Consider the following 13352-nt stretch of genomic DNA (forward strand, 5'->3'; position numbering starts at 1 on the left):
GGTGCTAGATTTGGCAGATCAAACTGAATCTAGTGGATTTGTCCTGCCCTGCCCTGCCCCTGATATAGGACCAGATCTGGGTTGGGTGTGACCTAGGTTGGGATAGGGCTGATCTGGGTCCACATCTTAATGTGTGTGTGAAAGAGAGAGAGTGTGTGTGTATGTGTGTAAGCACAGCCCTGGAATTACTCAAGATGTGATTATGGCTGCCAACCTAGATGGCTTTCTCAAGAGATTAGGCAAATTCATGAATGCTAAGACTATCAGTGGCTAATAATCCGTTATGGATATATGCTATCAGAGGCATATCAATTGCTGGGAAAGAACAGGGCGAAAGGGTACTCACCTGACCTGTGTCCTGCTTTTGGGATTGCATCGTGATATGGTTGGCTACTGTGTAGAGCAGAATGCTTGGAAAACCTGGCATTCTCCTAAAGAGACCTCATATACAGAAATGTGGTTACATATGCACAAATTAGATGTGATACAAGAGATCTATGAATAAAATAGCTACAAGTAGTTCTTTAGTTGCCAACTGACCAGATCTTCTTCCAGAATCATTTGCAGTTAAAGAAATAAAAACAAGCATTTAATGCATGCAATTAAAAAACAAACAAACCATATCCTTGACTTCAGAAGATGCACTCAGCCTATACTGATTCTGTATGTCCCTCATCCCTGAAAAAAAGAACAAAAAAAGCTGCTTTCTCTTTTAGAGGTGAAGGGTACTCTATCCATTGTAAATAAGCTCAATTAAAAGCAAAATTAGGCATGCTGGCCCATTAGAAAACAACAACAACAACAACTCCACAATCCACAGTAGGGTAATGTGTTTATTGAAACCAACAGGAATGCTAAACAAGTATGGCAAGCTCTCCAGAACTCTTCACCAGACAAGGTGTTTCACAAAGCAGGCGGTGAGGGAGAGTTGTAATCAGATGTAATCAGGACCTGCAAGATAAAGACCACAGGCTGAAATGCCATTCATTTGAGGCAGTAGAATCTAGCACAAAAGTTGGCACCCATTTCACAATGGCTTTTTCAGATTACCATTTCAATCTGTAAGCAATCATTGTAAAATTGGTGCAGGGGGAATCTTTTCAATCCTGCAAAACCAACAGAAGAGTCTTGTAGCACCTGAAAGATTAACAGATTTATTATAGTTACGGATAGGTAGCCGTGTTGGTCTGCCATAGTCAAAACAAAACAAAATTCCTTCCAGTAGCACCTTAAAGACCAACTAAGTTAGTACTTGGTATGAGCTTTCGTGTGCATGCACACTTCTGTATCTGAAGAAGTGTGCATGCACACGAAAGCTCATACCAAGAACTAACTTAGTTGGTCTTTAAGGTGCTACTGGAAGGAATCTTTTTTGTTTCAAATTTATTATGACACACACAATATAATTCACTTCATTGGATGCATAAAGTATTATCCTGAGTTGCAGGGACACAATTGGTGGGGAGCTTGTAAAAAGATACCAGAGGGAAACTAAATGCTGAATTATACAGTTGAGGATAATGACCTTTTAAACTGCAATGATGAACCAAAAACAGTAGTTGATAACACAGACATCCTTGCACTGGTAAGTCAGTTTTTGGCACAACCAGTGTGGTTTTAAAAAACATAAACCCAGCACCTATTGTATTGATTCCATCTGCAAATAATAGCACTGGTGCATTGTAATACAATGGTCTCATGGTTTGAGGTCACTTCATTCAATAATGAACACCTTAAGGTCAGTGACAGAGCATCCTGAGAAGCTGAAATGTTCCCTCATTGGCTTTTCTATACTGCCATTTCAGATTTGTGCTCATTCATTCTTTTGCAGACTAGCTAGAAGGCCATTGCATAGATCAGCTAGAGGGCAACTGATGGCATATATTACGTTGGAAGATGAGCAGGTGAATTAGCCCCTCAGGTTCTATTGACATTCTTAGTTCCTGTAATAATTATGTTAAACTAGATATGGGAATAGAGTTGGTATCTGGCTCTGCCACAGCATCTGGTCCCTTGTGTTCACAATCCTGTTATATGGCCTGTTACTCATGAAGAGGTGTTTTTAGGTTAATGGGCTGTCACCCAAGGCCTGTGACAGGAAAGTGTCACCAATGCATCTCAGATAGAAGAGAGGCTTTCAGTTCTGTAGTCACTTTTGTTTTATAACAGATTGAACTAAATAGGTAATTGACCTGATGTGATCAATCCTCTCCTGTGAACAGGTTAACCAAAACTGGATGATTACCAAAGTCTCAGAGCTGTTTGGAGAGTATCTGAAAAGGATAAAATACAACTGAATAAAATAGGCATTCACAGCCACAACTGCAAGGAAACCTTATTTTTTATTTCATTTCTAAAATTAAGATTACAATCCTAAACACACTATGGAGTAAGTCCCATTTAATTCAGTGAATTTTATTTCTGTGGCACACGTATTTAGTCTATAAGAAGGTGACGGTACACAGGGTTTTTAAAAACCATATAGTGAGAAAATCCCCTTATAAAATATGGGAGAATATATAAAGAAATACTAGAACCTAAGACCTCACTGACAGAAGTCATGGCAGTAAAAAAGAAAAATATGAAAGGAGACTGGCCAATGTATAGAATATTAGAAGAAAACAATAACAAATTGACGCTGAAGAAGTTTGAAGAAATTAGGTTGTACCTGATGGATTAGTTACAATATTTTCAATTAAATGAAAGATTAAGTATAGATTAAAAAAAGGATTTGAAAATAAGACATGAGATTTGGAAAAAGAACTAATCCAATCCAAAGGGAAATATATTTCAAAAATGTACAATCTATATCTTGAGTTGGAGGTAAAAGAAAAGGTAAAAGTAAGAGGTGATGGTGTGTTGGGCCCAAGAACATGGATCTAATATTCACATGAACCAGTGGGAGAAATTATGGAAGGTGGACATGAAGTTTACAGCATGCTATCATCTTAGAGAAAACATCATGAAAATGATATACAGATGACACCTTACCCCGACCAAGTTGTATTAAAATAGATCAGAAGATTGCTGGAGATGCAAAAATGGTAAAGGTTTGTATATGCATATGTGGTGGGAATGCAAGAGCATAAGAGAGTTTGGGGACATCATATATACAGTAATGAATTTAAAAATATATTAAAATTCCCATTTACAAAATGACCAAAAGCCTTCTTTTTAGGAATAATGTCAGAAAATTTAAAAAATAGCAGACCACTCTTCAAGCAATTTAATTTTTTTAAAAAAAATAGCAGACCACGCAACAACAACAGCCAGGATCCTGGTGGCGAAGAATTGGAAAAGTGAAAAGACCCCCCACAAAAACTGAATGGCAGGTTAAAATGATAGAATACTTACAATTGGCAAGGATGACAAGGAGAGTAAGAGGATACCCGATGCAGAATATCAATAAGGAATGAATAGTATTTAAAGAATATTAAAAAAACTATTGTGATAACAAAAACCTCCTGGCAGATCTTGAGTGACTCTTGTAATATAAAGGTGTAAACAATAGAACTTCTTTGATAAGATTTTGGAAAAGAGAACAACAATAAGGCACTGTGTGATAAATAACAAAATGAGAAATAGTACAATGAGAATAATCGGAATTATATTTTAATTACTTTAATTTTTTATCTTTACCTTTTTCCTCTTTCTTTGAAAAGTAGTTGTAGATGTAGTGTGTGATGTAAATATTGTATTGTTGTGTGCTGTTATCTAAGTTAATGTTGATTGTTTAATAGTTAATAAAAATCATAATCATAAGGATTACACTGCAAATTTTAATGATAGGGTTGTCACCTGTTCATGATTTTTATGGGTTGCTCATATTTTGAGACCACAAGGAGATAATATTACAGAGTTCGTTGTTTGTTTGGTTTATTATTCTTGTTGCATCCCAACAGTCTTCAATGAGTGTGTTTTCAGTTTCCAAACTATGCATTTAATGGAGGAAATGGTTTCTGATGGTAGGTCTTTTTAAACTACCCATTTGTTGTTTGTAGAAAAACAATAGTATTCTAGCATTGTAGGGGCTTGGGAGAGATGACCCCCAGGGTCCCTGCCAACTTCACCATTTGATGATTCTGCTTCTACACTGTGGAGCAGCTCTCTGGGGTTTCAGGTGGGAGTCTGATCAAGCCCTACTACCTGGGAGACACCAGGACCTGGACCTGGGACATTCTGCATGCAGACAACACGTTCTACCACTACGTTACAGTGTTTCCCATCACTGCAATAAGGTTCTCCCAGCGGCCAGCAATCTGTAGCGGATCTGTTGGCTCTTGCATCAGCTCATTTCCAGCTTCCATCTCTTTGCTTATGCTTGTATCCATATGGAACTCATGAATGGGCAGAAAGCTTTTCTGTCCCACCAAGCCTTTGCAGGCAATTTAAAGCACATTGCCCACAATGGTCTGCTGGTGTTTGTCTCTAATTATTTTGCAAATGTAAACTACTGTGATATATTATATCTCTCTAATTTTGTTTGCTAATTTTTCTGGTACTGCTTCATGCCTTTAGTTCCCTGTCTTGCTGCCATGAAGATGCAGTGATGGGAAGCAATTCACTGGTGACATTTCTGCTAATTGAACACTTGTAAATACAACTGAGCTGCAAGAGAAGTAAAAGGAAACTATTCTGGGAAGTGCAACACCTTCACACATTTTGTGGGATAAATGTCTGTTTCTGTGGTCTGCCGATGTGAACAGGACCCTTGCAATGTTGCAAGCAGCTTCTTGTTCTCTTGATCTCTGTCCATCCAGGCTGCTAAAGCTGACAAGTGTATCCAGGGGCCTGCTCCCTTTGGTCAAGCAGTAGTACATAAATCCCTGAAGAAACCTCTGTGATGAAAAAGTTCGTTTTGCTGGACAGGTTGGATCAACAAGTGTTTCTTTTTTTTTTTTCCTGCCTGCAAATTGTTAATGAATGGCAGCCTCTGATTGGCCGTGGTTCCAGGAGGGAGAGTTTAAAAGGAGAGGTTTTGGAGAGACAGTTAGTTTGAGAGGGTTGGTTGAAGTGGGTTGGAATTGTGGTTGGAGAGGGTGGGAGATAGGTAGGGAGACAGGCTGAGGTATAAAGAGTGAATGGGAGAAAGAGTTGGCTCTGGAAAAAACAACTTCCATTCTAAGCGTATTGTGAAGAAAAGAGTGTGGTGTCGTATAGGAGGAATAGACTGGGAGGCAGAGGTTGAGCCAGGAGAAGTAGGAGCTGGAAAGGAACAGCCTACTTGGGACTCAAATCTAGTCTGGAGGGGAGAGATTCTTCTAAGGAAAAGAAGAAACTCCCAGTCCCAGTGAAGGGAGGGAGTGTGGAGAGCCCTGTGGTCAATTACTTAAAGTACCTAAGGAGCAGGATTGTTAAAGGGGGTGGATAACTGAAAGAAAGTATCAAGGAACCAAACCAATAATGCAAAAACAACTGAGGACAAATTTAAAGTGAAATCGCACTTTATTTCTGAACTAACCTAAGTTGAATCCATTTGTGTTATATACTATCTTGCCTTAAATAAATCTTTATTGTTTATTTAAAGAAAACCTGTCTGAGACTCCAACTTACTAGTTACCCCTTCACAAAGGTCCTTCGTAGCATACTCTGGGGCTAGAATTTTTAAGGAAAAAGGGATAGAAACCTTCATGTAAAGGGTTGTTCATGAAGGCGGGGGCAATTTATCTAAGTGAGAGTAGGCCCAAAGGCATGAAAGGAAAAAGTGTCATTGTGCCCGTTGCAACCTCCTCTTGCACCTTTTTTGTGCTTTACGACAACCACCATCTGCTTGCAAATATCCCCTTCTTGGGCAACATGGTGAAGAGAGAGGTGGAGGAGCTATTACAGGAGTCTCTGGAGGATGCAGCCCATCTGATCCCTTATATCACAGTTTGATGACTGAGGTTTTCAGGGAAGACCTTGGTGGTGGTCCCCCATGGTTCAGATGAACAGCTTGCAATTTACAGATTCTAGGCATTCAATATTATGGGCCCAGACCTGACTGAGTTTAGACAGCTCTCCTGCCTTTTGAACTTCAGACACTTGACAAAACCTTTTCTATTTTGTAGGCATTTTAAGATGGTTTCCTGATTCTCTGATTGGTTAGCAACTTGCTGGCCTTGTTAAAATTCTGTGGCTGGCAAGACAAGGAACTCATTTTCAATTCAACCATCACACTTTCCAAAGTGCATAGTCAAATTCTTGCAGCAGTGAAGGTCTTCACGATCAATGCAGAAATGGGATTGTTGATCATACATATTTCAAAAGGAGATTCTTTTAAAATGCACTGCAAGAATCAGATGTGGTAGATTTACGGGCAAGGGATATTAGACATAATATACAATTGGCATCATGGGAAAAATTATGGAGGGAAGATTTAAAATTTACAACATACTGTATGTTGAAAGAGAATTATATGAAAGTGATGTATCGCTGGTACTGAACTCCTACCAAATTAGCAAAAATGTATAGAACAGCTACAGATATAGGTTGGAAGGGTAAAGAGAAAAAAGGCACATTTGACCACACCTGATGTACATGCAAGAAGACAAAAGGATATTGGGAAGTGATTTATAATGAGTTGAAAAAGATGTTTAAAATTACTTTTGTGAAAAAACCTGAAGCTTTCTTACTAAGAATTTTAGATCCAGAAATACCTAAGGATGAGAATAGACAATTTATGTATGCTACAACAACTGCTATTTGCCCAAAATGGAAAGAGGACAAAGTACCTACAAAAGAAGAATGGTTGATAAAGATGATGGACTATGCCGAAATGGCAAAAATGACTGGGAAAATCAGAGATCAAGGGGACAATAAATTTAATAAAGAATGGGGAAACTTTATAAGTTACTTAAAAGAACACTGCAAACAATTAAAACATTGGCAGGATTCCAAACAGTTCTTGCAATGTGGTGGGAACTATGGTAAAAACTGTGTTTTAAGAAAATATGGAGAATATTATATGCTGCATTGGAAAAGAAGATCTTGGGAAACCATGGAAAGGTGGAGGGATTCAGAGAATCCTGTGTGTAGAATGACTGTGATTTATGTGAGATGATAATTGTCAAAAGCAAAAATGAATAAAAAAGAATGCAATAGATGTACAATGCATTCTGATTCTTACCATGCTTCTTTTAAAAACTAAACAAAACAAAACTCCTTACTTCTATACTGAGTAGAGATAAACAACTAATGGCCTGGGAACTCAATCCATGTATTGGGAGTCATTCAAATCTATCATCCTAATGCAAATTCTAAAGCCCACACCTCCATACATTTACTCCATGCACTACTGTATGTGAAATCTACTTCCTACACTAAAAATTGTTTCAGTTACAGATAGGTAGCCGTGTTGGTCTGCCATAGTCAAAACAAAAAAAATTCCTTCCAGTAGCACCTTAAAGACCAACTAAGTCAGTTCTTGGTATGAGCTTTCCTGTGCATGCACACTTCTTCAGATACACTGAAACAGAAGTTTCCAGACCCTTCTATTTAGTGAGAAGGTGGGGAGGGGTATTACTCAGAAGGGTGGTTGGAATGGGTGATTGGCAGAAATTGTTTGTCTGTGTTACTCAGAAAGTGACTTGGAACCAAGCCAGACCTAATTTTGTAAGTTTATCTGTAATAAACTCATTTCTTGTTAATTTTAGAAATGGCAAACACAACATTGGGGGGGGAGCGCAGGTGGTAGTTACGGATTCAGATCTGTTTGCGGTGCTAAGGAATGGGTTTAAAACACCATGCCATTTCACCCAAGTTGCCCCCTCAGAACTAGTATTTGCCCAGCAGGAAGGGTGGAGCTTGCAGGCACCATGCAGCAAATTTGTTCCCCCCCGCCCCATTTTATTTTACTTTTGACTGTATAGAACCTACAATTCTGAATTTAGGGGAGGGGGGTTACTTTGTTGCTGTTATTGATAAACATGGGGAAGTCAGAAATCCTTTCTGATCTACTTAAAATCACCTAGAGCTCATCTACCTTCTGACCATCCCTGCCATGTGAAGAAAATAGAAGTTGGGAAGCCATTCAGATTGGTGGGGGGAACAAAGCAGAAAGGATTAAAAATCCCCTTTCAAGCGCTTTCTGACTCCACCCACCCCCTCAGCTGCAAACATGTGATGCCTTATCACTGATTTCCAGACATTGAGGCTAGATTGATATCAGCTGTCTAGCAAGCCTTTGTTCACATTGGTGGGAGGAGTCAAACTGGGACAACTGTGTTGTTAAGGGATAATAATAAAGACTGCTTAAATACTGATTACTCAGTACTGTCAGGAACTGATAGCAAATGCCTTGTGTGTTAAAATGTCTGGTTTGTTTTGCACAAAATTGTCAAATGTCATGAATTAAAATAAAGCAAAGGCATTTTAAGGGGAAAAACAAAAAACTGCCAAGAGTCAAAAGGCTTTGTTAGTATTGTGAAGAAAAACAAAACGTTGTTCCTGAGAAAACTGGAGCACTCTAGTCTCTCAGCACTCTAGAAATGGCAGTGGCAATGGTAACAGAATGTACAGTAGAATGGATATCTATACACATTATGTGAACTCAGAAATCAGGCCCAGTCTTCACAATGTTCTGCATGTTAGAATGTGCTTCCTCTAGGGAAAACACCATGAAGATGCTATGTAAAGTAAAGGGTAAAGGGACCCCTGACCATTAGGTCCAGTTGTGACTAACTCTGGGGTTGCGCTGCTCATCTCGCTTTATTGGCCGAGGGAGCCGGCATACAGCTTCCGGATCATGTGGCCAGCATGACTAAGCCGCTTCTAGTGAACCAGAGTAGCGCACGGAAACGCTGTTTACTTTCCCACCAGTGCAGTACCGATTTATCTACTTGATCTTTGACGTGCTTTCGAACTGCTAGGTTGGCAGCAGCAGGGACCGAGCATCGAGAGCTCACCCCATCATGGGGATTCGAACCGCTGACCTTCTGATCGGCAAGTCCTAGGCTCTGTGGTTTAACCCACAGTGCCACCCACTTCCCAAGATGCTATATAGATGGCATCATACCCCCTTGAAACTAGCAAAAATGTATAAAGGAGGATCACCGATTTGTTGGAGATGTAAAACAGATGTGGGGTTATTTTACCATATGTGGTCATTGGGGAATTCTGGGATAACATCTATAATGAATTTAAGAAACTATTCAAACTCACCTTTAAAAGAAAACCAGAGATCTTTCTTTTAGGCATCTTACCATTAGAAATTATAAAACACCACCAGAAGGAAAACCTTCAGAAACTAGTTTATAAATTCTTACTGAAGCTACTAATCAGATCTTAGAACATGTCATTGGCCTGGTTGTATGTAACATTAACCCCTTAGTAACATTAACCATAGTTAATTAATTAATTAATTAATTAATTAATTAACCATGGTTACAACTGAGGCATCAGGCAGATAATCAGTTAAATCTTGATTCAATGCATTGTAGAATCATTAAAAGCACAATGAGAGCAGTTGTATCTTGAGAGCAGTTTGAATTTTTTTGCAGCACTTCATTGACAACATTGCAAGTTTTGGGAGATGGCACTTTAACTATAGCAAAGGAGGGTATCTAGGTTCACATGTAACACTAAGCTATGGTTAACATTAGCTAAGATTTCTAAACTAGCTAGAATATTTAACCATAATAAATAAACCATAGTTATGGGCTGGGTTCACACATAATGCAGCTAAACCATGGTTTAAGAAACCATAGTTGAGTAAGCCATGGTTTTAGCATTCTATACAAACTGATATGCTAGGCAGGTTGCTGGAAGTCACAAGGGCTTACTGCCATCAGCAAAGGAAAACATTTCCAAGCAAACTCTGCCAATGATTAGGGGTAGTCCACATGCTTCAGAACTCCTCTTCTTTTCAGGCTGCATGTTAAAACATACTCACACAATGGCAGTGATCAATCTCAGGATCAATTATGGTTCATCATGCCAGGAATAAGGCTGTAATACAAAGAAATCCTGTAATCTTAATTTTCAGATGAGGAATTCTGTCACAGTTAACTGAATAGATGATTTGTGCTCAGACCAAGGAAGTTGACTCTCTAAATAATTATCTTTTTTATGGACACAATCAAGCCCAACCTTATCATTCCAAGGGGCTAGGGTTGAGAGACAGAACTTGTCTAGGACCATCTCTTGAATTCATAGCTAGATAAGGCAACATGAATGAAACAAAAGGCAACATGAATGAAAGTAATGTTTCCATGCTATGTTAACAGGACATGAATGTATCCAGGCCCCATAAAAGTGTGTGTGTGTGTGTGTTTACTTATACATATATATTCACTTACACTAAAGTAACCATTGTTTTACTGAATAGGAAACCCTCTTTTAACTGAGAAATTTGGAAAGTATGAAACTGAAGTAGACACAAGCTATTTGTTGTTGTTGGTTTGTTTGTTTGTTTGTTTTTAAACAACTATGAAGAGAGGCCATTTTCAGAAATGATTCTCAAAATAGTTATTTTTATTCAAATCTTTATTGGCATTGACCTACAAAAACTGGCAAGCACTAGAAAATAAAAATAACCACAAAAAGTACTATATTCGGCACCTGCTAAAGTTGTTTTTGCTTAGGCTAGCCTATCTAGGCATGTAGAAATGGAATGTGTTTTAATATCTTTTTAGCTTACTGCTGATTTAAATTATATTCCAAATTTTTAAAATACTTGTTTTTAACTGTCAGTCATTGGTAATTTTAATGTTTTGTTTACAGAGATTCTATTCCAATCAAGTGGTCTTTAAATGTTTCTTTTTAATGTATCTTTCTTAAAGATTTTCTTGGTTTACAAAAGTATGTGCAATCTCTCTCTCTCTCTTGTCTTTAAATGTTTTTAATTAATTAATTTGGATCCCTTCCAGTCGGGATTCAGGCCTCATCATGGGACTGAAACTGCCTTGGTCGCACTGGTTGATGATCTCCGGCGGGCTAGGGACAAAGGTGAGAGCTGTTTCCTAGTTCTGCTGGATCTCTCAGCGGCGTTTGATACCATCGACCATAACATCCTTCTGGACCGTCTTGAGGGGCTGGGAGCTGGGGGCACTGTCCTACAGTGGTTCCGCTCCTTCCTCCTGGGCCGTGTTCAGAAAGTGGTGGTGGGGGATGAGTGTTCAGACCCCTGGGCTCTCACTTGTGGGGTGCCTCAGGGTTCTGTCCTCTCCCCCATGCTTTTCAACATTTACATGCGGCCGCTGGGAGGGATCATCAGGAGGTTTGGGTTGGGTGTTCATCAGTATGCAGATGATACCCAGCTCTACCTCTCTTTTAAATCAGAACCAGTGAGGGCGGTGAAGGTCCTGTGTGAGTGTCTGGAGGCGGTTGGAGGATGGATGGCGGCTAACAGATTGAGGTTGAATCCTGACAAGACAGAAGTACTGTTTCTGGGGGACAGGAGGCGGGCAGGTGTGGAGGATTCCCTGGTCCTGAATGGGGTAACTGTGCCCCTGAAGGACCAGGTGTGCAGCCTGGGAGTCATTTTGGACTCACAGCTGTCCATGGAGGCACAGGTCAAATCTGTGTCCAGGGCAGCTGTTTACCAGCTCCATCTGGTACGTAGGCTGAGACCCTATCTGCCTGCGGACTGTCTCGCCAGAGTGGTGCATGCTCTGGTTATCTCCCGCTTGGACTACTGCAATGCACTCTATGTGGGGCTACCTTTGAAGGTGACTCGGAAACTACAACTAATCCAGAATGCGGCAGCTAGACTGGTGACTGGGAGCGGCCGCCGAGACCATATAAGACCGGTCTTGAAAGACCTACATTGGCTCCCAGTATGTTTCTGAGCACAATTCAAAGTGTTGGTGCTGACCTTTAAAGCCCTAAACGGCCTTGGTCCAGTATACCTGAAGGAGCGTCTCCACCCCCATCATTCTGCCCGGACGCTGAGGTCCAGCGCCGAGGGCCTTCTCGCGGTTCCCTCATTGCGAGAAGCAAAGTTACAGGGAACCAGGCAGAGGGCCTTCTCGGTAGTGGCGCCCACCCTGTGGAACGCCCTTCCAGCATATGTCAAAGCGATAAACAACTACCTGACATTCAGAAGACATCTTAAGGCAGCCCTGTTCAGGGAAGTTTTTAACGTGTGATATTTTACTGTATTTTTGGTTTTTATGTAAGCTGCCCAGAGTGGCTGGGGAGGCCCAGCCAGATGGGCGGGGTATAAATAATAAATTATTATTATTATTATTATTATTATTATTATTATTATTATTAATTGTTTTTAAAACCCTCCTAAAACTAGACAAATAGAACAAATCAGGAGCTCTTCCTGCATCCCTAAATCAGGCAGGAATAATCCAATGTAGATCAATCAGTGGGGAAAATTCTGTGCAGTGTTTGAGCTGGCAAGTAGTTTGAGGAGAAAGGATACACACCTGGTGCTTCAGAGATCTGCCTGCCCTCACTGTAGTCTTATTCTTATCCTGAATGCAACTGGAGGACAGCCAAGCAGAGCAGTTTCCCAAGTTATCATTCTCTTACGATTACTTCACACACTATTTAGATAGACATCTGAATGTTCAACAAATCCATGTAAATTTCAATTCAGATAGAGCTATTCATGACATCATAGATGTTAACATGGTGATCAAAGTTCTCTGTCAATAGTGTAATCACATTGATGAAGCAATACAGAAGAGTTTAAGTATTAACTGGTCAGGGTGGCAGAATCATTTGGTCTGGGTGAATAGAAACTGGTCTAGAGAGCAACAATTTGGAACAAAAATGAGGTTCACATTTAACAAAAAATAATAAGATCCAACCTCCCACTAAACTACACTTTTAAAAGCTACAATCCTAAAATCATTGAACTTTTCCCACTTGCACTTTGCCTTTGCTGTTTTATTACATTTTTAATGGATGCTTGTGAGGTTCATTTTAAAAGCAGTATATAAGTAAATGAAATGGTAGCGATTGAGAGGGACGTATTTCTGACTAAATGGATCTGTCTTGATTTATAATAATTAAAAATCATGATCAACCAAAAATAAAAGAGAACAAAATACTTCCAAGCAGAGGCGGATTTAAGGCAGCCCAGACCCCCCCCCCCGCTGAGCCTGGAGGGGCCAGAGGGGAGCAAAAGGATGGAGGAATGAAAGGAGCAGCATGGAAGGCGAGAGGGGGCAGCCTTCCTCAGAGGCCAGACATGCTAATGCGCTTATCTCGCCTCCTGGGTGGGTCTCCCCTGCGGGGTGCGGTATCATTGTGTGAAGAGGGAGCGAAGAGGCGACCGAGGGGAGGGGGGGAGAAGCGGGGAGACCAGGGAGAGGAAAGAGGAGGAGGAGGTGGGCCACCTCAAGGTCCGACGGGAAAAGGTGGGGTCCTAGGAGCCAACTCTTGCCCCCAGGTCCCTTGCCCCCCCCCCCCAGTGC

General features: G+C 40.3%; 1 long non-coding RNA gene across 1 annotated transcript; it reads right to left on the reverse strand.

Moving 5' to 3' along the window:
• Positions 1–1987: 1987 nt before the first annotated feature.
• LOC310845418 lies at positions 1988–12804 on the reverse strand. The gene is made up of 3 exons (XR_014564688.1): positions 12357–12804; positions 9872–9927; positions 1988–2089 (listed from the first exon to the last, which is right to left on the reverse strand). It is a non-coding gene; the product is annotated as an uncharacterized lncRNA (long non-coding RNA).
• Positions 12805–13352: the final 548 nt, after the last annotated feature.

This window comes from Podarcis gaigeae, assembly GCF_964106915.1.
Source record: "Podarcis gaigeae genome assembly, chromosome: 5".
In the NCBI taxonomy this organism is placed as follows: Eukaryota; Metazoa; Chordata; class Lepidosauria; order Squamata; family Lacertidae; genus Podarcis; species Podarcis gaigeae.